Source organism: Leptonychotes weddellii, chromosome 3 (genome assembly GCF_054177405.1).
Source record: "Leptonychotes weddellii isolate Sample4059 chromosome 3, ASM5417740v2, whole genome shotgun sequence".
Classification (NCBI taxonomy): domain Eukaryota; kingdom Metazoa; phylum Chordata; class Mammalia; order Carnivora; family Phocidae; genus Leptonychotes; species Leptonychotes weddellii.
Window position 1 is genome coordinate 70,240,091 of NC_138371.1, and position 9,437 is coordinate 70,249,527.

Genomic DNA, 9,437 nt, shown 5'->3' on the forward strand with positions numbered 1-9,437 from the left:
GGGGTCCTGGGATCGAGTCCCGCATCAGGCTCCTTGCTCGATGGGGAGACTTCTTTTTCCTCTGCCTACCACTCCTCCTGCTTGTGCCCTCTCTCTCTGACAAATAAATAAATAAAATCTTAAAAAAATGAAAGAGAGACTGGGAATTGAGAGGGATAGATGCAAACAGGCAGATTATCTCATCCCACCCTTAAATCCACCATTTGGTCAGTAATGAGTGGGAAGCCCTGAGAGAGAGAGATGGCTTTCTATAAAAGCTTGCTGGATCTGACCTAGTCCACGGGGAGGTATTTGATACTTCCTGAAACCCTTCTGGAAATACAGCAGAAGCAGGAAGAGGTTTTTGTGAGACTCAGCAAGTGGATTAGCCGGGTTGTAACCCCTCTCAGGCTGTGCACCCAGCCACTGACGCCTCTGAGCCTAACCGAGTGGCCTCCACATAAGGGGTTTAGCCAATGGTGGATAAATGTTATTTTTCTTAAGATTCTGATATAGACCTTCTCACTGTTTTAAACTATATTAAGAACTTGAATTCTGGACATCTTGAGGGTGCTTGAGGGAACACAAAATATAAAGGTCATGCCCCTGTGTTAGGTCTAAGATCAGACTTGCTCCTGGGGGACAGTCCCTGTGCCTGATTATTGATTTCCAAGTCACCCTGACCTCTCCTCGGGTCCAGAGTCAGTCCTGTGACTGTCTGCCTATGCTAATTGTGAGGGGGGAAGGGTCAGGCGCACTGGACTATGATGGAGGAAAGCTTTGTTCTGGTCTCTGGGTAGCTGAGTGGCCTCCTCCCTAAAATGAAAAAGATGGATTCTAAGAGGACATTCTACGATTCTATTGAATTAACTTGTTTAACATTTCCTTGTCTCTTAAGATGTTTCATACGTCTCTTTATGAGGTAACCTTAGAAATATATTTTACCTTTCCAATCTTGGTCCTTTGGGTAGAATTGTTTATCTCCAGGAGTCAAGTGCTCCTTGACTCAGGATATGTTATTTACAATAATCAAAGCAAAATTTCAGACACCCAGCCAGGCCTGGGTAGACAACAGTTTCTAAACTGACTAATCACACGTCATCTAACCAGTGCCTTACACATTGCAGATCTCTATATTCTCACTGGATGGCACAATGAGAGCAAAGCCCTTCATTGAATGAAGGAGCAAATAATTGGCAAGTGATTCATCTAGATCATGCACAGTCAAGCTAATACATGCTGTTGTTTACAGAAACTTCTCAGGTGTTTGAAGGCAAATCAACAGCCAACTTTTCTCCCCCAAAGCATTTTCCCCTTTGAGCTTCTGCAACACCACACAGCCGCTATTCCTCAGGCAGTTTAGAGCCTTCGTTAGCCTTGGCTTAATATAATTGTCATTTTGGGGGTTGCAGTTGCAGGGAAGGACTCCAGGGTTCAGTTTGTTCTGTAAGACTCAAACCTGGTTTGAAAGCCTGTTGAAGCAGCAAGTCTAAAGCAATCCCCCAAACAGGAATCAACAAATCTTTTATTCACCTGCCAAATCCCACTTAGATATGTGCACAATAGCTCAAATGGGATATGTTTTATTTTTTTTTTTTAAAGATTTTTATTTATTTGACAGAGAGACACACAGCGAGAGAGGGAACACAAGCAGGGGGAATGGGAGAGGGAGAAGCAGGCTTCCCACTGAGCAGGGAGCCCGATGCGGGGCTCGATCCCAGGACCCCGGGATCATGACCTGAGCCGAAGGCAGACGCTTAACGACTGAGTCACCCAGGCGCTCCCAAATGGGCTATGTTTTAAAGTCAGCTCCAACGATAGTAATTGTTTCCTAAACTCTGAATTTAAATGCTCGATGGTTAATTGCTTCCATGGCCAATCTCACTGTCTTCCTTTCCAAATCTTTTTGTATTGTTTTAAATGCTTGAAATGTTTGAAAGTCTAGGATTAATTTTTTTAGCATGAGCTTAGATTTAAAAATTCTTAGAAAGTACAGTTTAGGAAAAGTTAAGTACGTAATCTGATCAGCAAGTCATATATCATTTATGGTGATCATAATAGGACAGTCTAAATTTACTACTTATATTTGAGAAATTCAAGATATTTCAGAGGGAGATTCTACAAGGACTGTTGTAAAAATAACTAGATGCATTTTTAAATACTCCCCAGTAAGCTTGCAAACAGTGTCTTGCTTCTAACCTAAATAATACATACTCAATGAGAATAAGCAAAGCATATATTCATTTGTCTATTTATTATTTTTTGAAGGGATGATGGGTAGTTTCTTTCCCTAAATATATGTAAAAGCTTGATGCTGAAACATTTTTGAGTGGGTAAATGCAGGCACAAAGTGATCAACACATAAAAGGTCAAGCCATCTGCGATAATGCTGGAACAAAACTCTGCCCTGTTCCCATTTTAAAGCTGGTTTCCATTAGATAGTAATATTTTCTGAACTCGGAAGTCAAACAGATAGTGTTTGTCAAGCACTCATGTATACATGGTACATTACGAGTTATTACCAAGAAAATGAGATTATTCCTATTCATTTGCGCCATAAAACACAGGCACAGATAAACACACAATAGGGAAGGCATATGATCTACCCCAAAAGAGTCAAATAATAAAGAAATTACTCCTATTTACTATTTCTGGAATTCATGATGATATAAATATACATACAAAATTATGCTATGGTCTACATTTGGCACAGTTTATTACAAAGAGAAAACGTTAGTTTTTCTCGTCAAATTTTTTTCATATTCGCCTTCCACCCTCACCAATTCCTCTTTCATTGTGTACTCCTTCTCTCGTCCACATCTAAAGATATAATGCCCTGAAAGAGTCATTGATTTTTATCAGACCAAGACTCCAGATGTCAGATTACTTTGGGAAAAGAATCCCTCTGGGATCTAGAGTGTCTCTTTTGCTTTATTTATTTTCCTATAAATTGAGCAGGATCATGTAGTTCATATTCTAAATAGTATTGATTAAGGCAGGTGCACATGCACACACTCACATAGTCTGTTTCCCATATTCTGTACTGTTGAAACATATCCATCCTACTGCAGGCTATAAGTAAGCATCACATATTCCCCAGTTGTTTTATACTACTTGTTTGCAATAAAATAACACATAGAAAAAGTTGCAATAGTCCCAAAATGTTCAGTGAATAAGATTTATGCGAGGTGCCTGGAGTCTTAGAATACATCTAGATCTTGACATGTATGTTTCAATCTTCACCTAAGAACTGGAAAGAAAAAAAAAGAAAGCCAAAACCCCAAGGGACAGAAGAGTCAAAGATTATATATTGCACAAGCTTAAAAATCTTTAAACACTAAGTTAAGAGAAATGAGAAGGGACCCTAAATTTGAAGATCAGTGAAAACAAAAATAACCCATTAAGTCTCTAGAAATTTACAGGCAGATTATGAATTCTCAAAATGGTGACTAGGAAATCATACATTTAGAGGACTTAAGAAAAGGATCAAAGACTACTGGGTCTAAGTGCCAAGCAATGCAAGAAGAATGTGAAAAATTATTAATTCCTCCTCTAATTCTCTCTCCTCTGCAGAGTCTTGCACTAATTGCAAGCATCCTGTTAGCTAGCTCAATTTTCTTATATTCAAAGGTCAAAGAGGCCTTGCCAGATCTTCTTATCTTTATCAATAAATATTTATTATTTAGTATCCAGTATAGGCCGGACTCTGCATTAGCTACCAACTTAGATGTTGGAAGTTGAGTGCAAAGGATCATGGAATTTAAAGAGAACCTCTGTGATCCTCTCCTGTCTTCTGCTTGATTTGTGTCCATGTGTCCTTGGAGATCTAGTTACATATGAGCTACACATACTTGTGACTTTTCCCCTTACAGATGAAGTACTCTCTATTCTCTATAATTAATGTGGAGGCCTGAACTACTCAAACAACTTAATTTGACTTTTCCCCATGCCTTCAGGTAGCATACACAAGGCTCACTGTACATTATATATTCAAGCTCCAGATAAGCATGAATATGGAAAGCCTAAAGAAAGTGCTCCAACTGAATTTCTTGAGGCTACCTATATTTTTATACAAATTCAGCTTGGGAATACATGTTTTATTCATTTCCCCCACCATGAATTTTCAAGGACTGAATAATTAACAAAAAGGATCAAGTGTGAAATTCCCTCCCTCACATTCCATAGATGAGCTTTCTAAGAAAATAATGTATCCCTGTTTTGATTAACAAAAATACCTTCTAAATTCACAAAACATCCAACCTATAATGGGCTATATTAATTGAGACTCTTTGAGTTGCTACAACGTAAACCCAGTTCAAGCTAACTTTAAACAGGATGCTGAATTCATGGACTTGTGTGATTGGCAAGACCAAGGATACAGCTACTTCAGCTGCACAAGAAACTGATGTATGATGCCATCCAGATTCTTCTACCATCTCCATCTTTCAGTAAAGCTCTTTCCACATGGTGAGAAAAGGGGGAACAAAAAAGGATCCCCACCCGCCCCCAGGCCCGCACTCACATCTTACCAGCTTAACGACTGTAGCAGAAAGAAACTGTCTTCCTGGGTGAACTCTGGCCCAGTTTGGGCCATGTGTTTGTCCCTGAATGAATCTCAGTGACTGGGCTTGGATGCAGGAAGAAGGGTGTCTTCGGTCACTGCCATCCTTGTAGTGAGGGGGAGAGAACAAAGGGAAGTAGAGTCAGTTCTGTTCAGCCACAAGCCCATGAGTCCTCACATACGAGATTCTATCTGTTATCGGAAGAAGCAACAGGCTGCTGGATGTCCTAAACGGATTCTCACCCAGTTCAAAGGAACCAACACCAGCCAGCCAGTGGTGGAGCCAAGTAATTAAGCCCATATGTCCTGACTCTTAACTTAGTATTCTTTTGAAAAGATTTATTCTATCAACTGTCTTTCAGCAAGGCTCAGAAGCCTTTTCACATTTCTTTCATGACTCTCTGTCTGTGCTGATGTAGCTCCACATGCCCCAGATAATAGCCTGGATTTCTGGGGCACCCAGTGATACGAATTTCGACCAGTCATCTGACATCTCCATTTGTTTATGAAAATAAAATCATTTGCCCTCCCTAGACCTGGCTAGGCATAAAAATGTCCTTGAGATGGTAAATTTTACAGTAAGAAAATCTTTAATATGATCAATTATTAAACAAAATGAAGCAGATTTATTTGCTGCAGGACTTCTCTTCTAAGCTTTCTGACTCTCCATGGGATAGATAAAATATTTAGCATTTCCAAGTTGATCTGAAAAACTCACTTTGATGGATTCTCTCTCATGACCCATCTTCCTTGGAAAGGCTGCTCCTCTGTAAGTACATGGGATATATATATGTATATATATATATTTACCTTTCTTGGAATCCTCCTTTATTCTGCTTCTAAATTGTCCCTTATCTGAATTCATCCTAACCCAGAGGGTTGGCTTAGCTTCCTTATCTGCATAGAAACTGAACCGTCATTGTTCATTTCTTCGGGTTTCCAGCTGCTTTGCCTGTTCCACACTTCCGACTTGGGGAAATTACCCAGCTGACTAGCTGCTCTGCAAGTGTCCTCTCCCCACTATGAGACCTGTATTAGTGGGCCTCCTCATTCTTATTCACAAGTGGGGAGGGGAGCTGATGGTGTGTTTGAGAGAGGAAATCTGTCAACCATAAAGACTGGTGTTGAAAAGATTATTTCTCACACCGCTCATCACAATAGGTAAGCTCATCTCATCTTCAGGCTTCCAACTATGAAAGCCTGAATTTGAGGATAGGAAGCACAAAGTTCTCAGTAGAGGGTCTCTGCATTAGCAACCTACTTAATGGCCTCTAAGGCACATTTGTACAAATATAAGACCACTCCCCTGTTTTCTTTCTTTCTTCTTCTTTTTCTTCCTTCCTTCCTTCCTTCCTTCCTTTCTTTCTTTCTTTCTTTCTTTCTTTTTCTTTCTTCCTTCTTTTTTTTTTTTTTGTTATGTATCCTCTTTTTCTTGGCATAGTGGCCCTCCTATACTTTGATTATGTCTTTTTCAGGAAATTATAATTTTAAAAACAAAAAACTAATAATTTTCAATAGTTAGCAATCTAAACCACTGTGCTCTAGACGTTTGATTTACTTTATGTATCCTCGACTAATTACTTTATACTCAACAGCCTGATTACCCAGTTTTTGCTCAGTGGTAGTTTTTCTAAGCCACTTTTGGTTGATTTATAATTTCCTGAGTTGGTATTTGGTGTGTAATTAATCTTGTTACACCCTAACATTTCACCATTGTGGCACACTTCATTACATGGTGGTCTGCAAAATCTAGTTCTCACTATGACATACTAAATCATGTACTACCCTGGTTTATTTGAAGAGAGATCTTCAGGCCTATTTGGGTTTTATTAAAAAAATAAATATCTAAGTTTTTAAATATATTTTCTCAATGAATAATACATTTTAAAATGTTCTTTTATTAAAATTCTCTAACATTTAGAATATTTATAAGTAGAAACTTTTAGGGATGCCAAAGCAATTAACCTGGTAAATATAAGATATATCACTTTATTTATTTTTTTAAAGATTTTATTTATTTATTTAAACAGAGAGAAAGAGCACAAGCAGGGGGAGTAGCAGGCAGGGAGAGATGAATAAGCAGGCTCCCTGCTGAGCAGGGAGTCCGATGTGGGGCTCAATCCCAGGACCCTGGAATCATGACCTGAGCCGAAGGCAGACACCCAACTGACTGAGCCACCTAGGTGCCCCAAGATATATCACTTTAAAATAATAATATATAAAGAACCAAATAGTAATGTTGAAAATTTGAAAATTTACAATTGAAATGTATTCTCCATTTTAAAGGAGAATTTACCAAAGGATTCCTTCAACTCTGGGATAAACATCTACTTCAAAATTAAGGTAAAGCCATATCTACCTTTTGTATGAGATTGCACACCTCAAATATTATAATACAGAGATTAAATTATACTGAATTCTTTGCATTTGTTAAATGTATTTTTTTTAATCTTTTTTTTTTTTTTTTAGATTTTTATTTATTCATGAGAGACAGAGAGAGAGAGAGAGAAGCAGGCTCCCAAGGAGCAGGGAGCCCGATGCGGAACTCGATCCCAGGACCCTGGGATCATGACCTGAGCCGAAGGCAGACGCTTAACCATCTGAGCCACCCAGGCGCCCTGTTAAATGTATTTTTATTCCCCAACAATATACTTCCATTCTACAAAGCAAAGACTTTATTTGCTGTTGAAATAAAGAAAAGCTATTTAAAGGATGAACCTTCACTCTTTGATATGGAGTTTCATTTCATGCTTAACGTGCTGTATAGAGAAAAAAGAAAATATTAGCAGTGTTCCATGATTCAATGATTTTTGAGATAAAAATATTTTCCATTTATAATTCTGTGCATTCATAAAGAGTGCTTAGACACTGGAGAAGTCTATAAGAAAAGTTTTATGACCACCAAGGGCATTGTCTTCTTAGAGTACGGGTTACCTGTCATGTATCAGTCACTTAAGAAAGGCTGAATGAAGTTACAAATTTTTAATATTCCCAGTTTCAATGAAATGATATGCCAGAATATTAGGCCATCCTCTAAGCCCATCTGACTTTCTTCTATCCTATGTTTTCAATTAAGAAATGAAAAGTTATTATTTTAAGAGAGATTTTGCTTCCACACTGATTCCCAAGCACTTAATTGGAATGTAATATAGTCCTATTTTCGATATTCTCCTCTTACTCTTGTCTTCCAGTTGGATTGTATTATTGACATGGCTGATTTTCAAATTCTGTTCATAGAAACTTGGTAGGCATCAACAAATTCTTGTGGACTACTGTCATCATCATCCATTCATATGAATGATTGATAACTGCTAGTATTAATCATAATTGGTACTTTACACACGTTACTTCGAAATCCTTACAACTAGAGAAGTTACAATTATCCTACTCTCACAAATGAGAAAATGGAGGGACTGAGGGTTAGTAACTTATCCAAGATCACATAGCTAAAATGTTCTTGTGCTAAGTTGTGAACCCAGATCTGAGACATCAGAAACCAAGAACGTTTCCACTATGTCATCCTGTAATTCTTCTGGTATCAGATTGACAGTAGGGAAAGTTTCAACTTTTTCACACATGGTGCTATGTCATTAAAAACTTGGATCCACCCCTATAGCTTTGAGTTATGATTTCACATAGAGGAGATGCAAAGCAATTTATCATTTTGGTAGATTTAGAGTTTGCTAGGAGCAGATGGTTCTAGGAGGGTTTTAGGAGGCAATTCAAAATAAGCCTCAACTTGTCCAATTACATAGCCCTCTTTACTTGAAAATGAATAGAAATTTAAAAAAATTATTTTCTCCTTGAATTCTCTAATTGTAAAGGCCTTTAGTGTTCACTTATGTTGCTTAAACAATTTTTTGTTGTTGTTGAAACTCTGCTTACAATAGAGTTTTGACTAAAATATTTTACTCTAAAACATTGGGGCTTATTTGCATGACATCAACAAATGTCCTTTAAAGTTAAAAGACGTTTTTGTAGACTGGATTTACTTATAAAATGATAATAATTGGGGTGCCTGGGTGGCTCAGTTGTTAAGCGTCTGCCTTTGGCTCAGGTCACGATCTCAGGGTCCTAGGATCGAGCCCTGCATCGGGCTTCCTGCTCGGTGGGAAACCTGCTTCTCCCTCTCCCACTCTCCCTGTTACCTCTCTCACCATGTCTCTCTGTGTCATATAAATAAATAAAATCTTTAAAAAATGATAATAATTTACTTTATGGAGGTCTTACTACGTATTTGTCCCCCTTCTAGGCACTTCCCATGTATTGGATGGTGCAGTCTTTACTACTACTACTGTAGTTTTATTCTCATTTAGGAGGAAATTGAGGAGCAGAGGGAGAATATATTGATTGACTAAATCTGGATACCTAAAGATTCTGAGACACTTGAGTAATGATCTGATTTTGACAAGATAAAATTTAACCTGGGAAAATACAAGGTCCTATACTTGGGTCTAAAACAGCTGGGCAAGTGTCGAATGGGGAAAATGTGGTATATCAACAGACCACAAATACCAAAGATGTAAACTTTCGTTCAAGAAGAAGCTCTAGATTAGTCAATGGAATATGGAGATAGCCAAAAAAGTGTGAACCTAGCCTGCACTGACGGAAGCAAAGACTCTTGCAGGGGCAAGCCAGAGGCCAGCTCTCTTCCGTTTCTTGATTATTCCAATCTTAGAGTGGTTCTGGTGCTAATATCATATTTTTTTTAAGGTTGTAAACAAATCAGTGTATTCAAAGAAAGCAACTATACTGACAAGGGTTTTAAAACCATGTTAAATGAAAAATGGTCAAAAAGTAGCAGTGTTTACCATTGAAGGAAAGGGAAAAAAGTGGTAACAGTGAGTACAGCAAGCCACACACAGAGAAGATTCAACTCTTAACCAGCAAGATTTTT

General features: G+C 38.1%; 1 long non-coding RNA gene across 1 annotated transcript in view; it reads right to left on the bottom strand.

Annotated features, from left to right (window-relative positions):
• LOC115940559 (uncharacterized) overlaps positions 1-5,267 on the bottom strand; it is a 28,620-nt gene extending 23,353 nt beyond the window's left edge. Inside the window, exon 1 of the long non-coding RNA XR_014143607.1 lies at positions 4,509-5,267. This is a non-coding gene — a long non-coding RNA (uncharacterized LOC115940559). The remainder of the gene's footprint in view (positions 1-4,508) is intronic.
• Between the last annotated feature and the right edge of the window lie 4,170 nt (positions 5,268-9,437).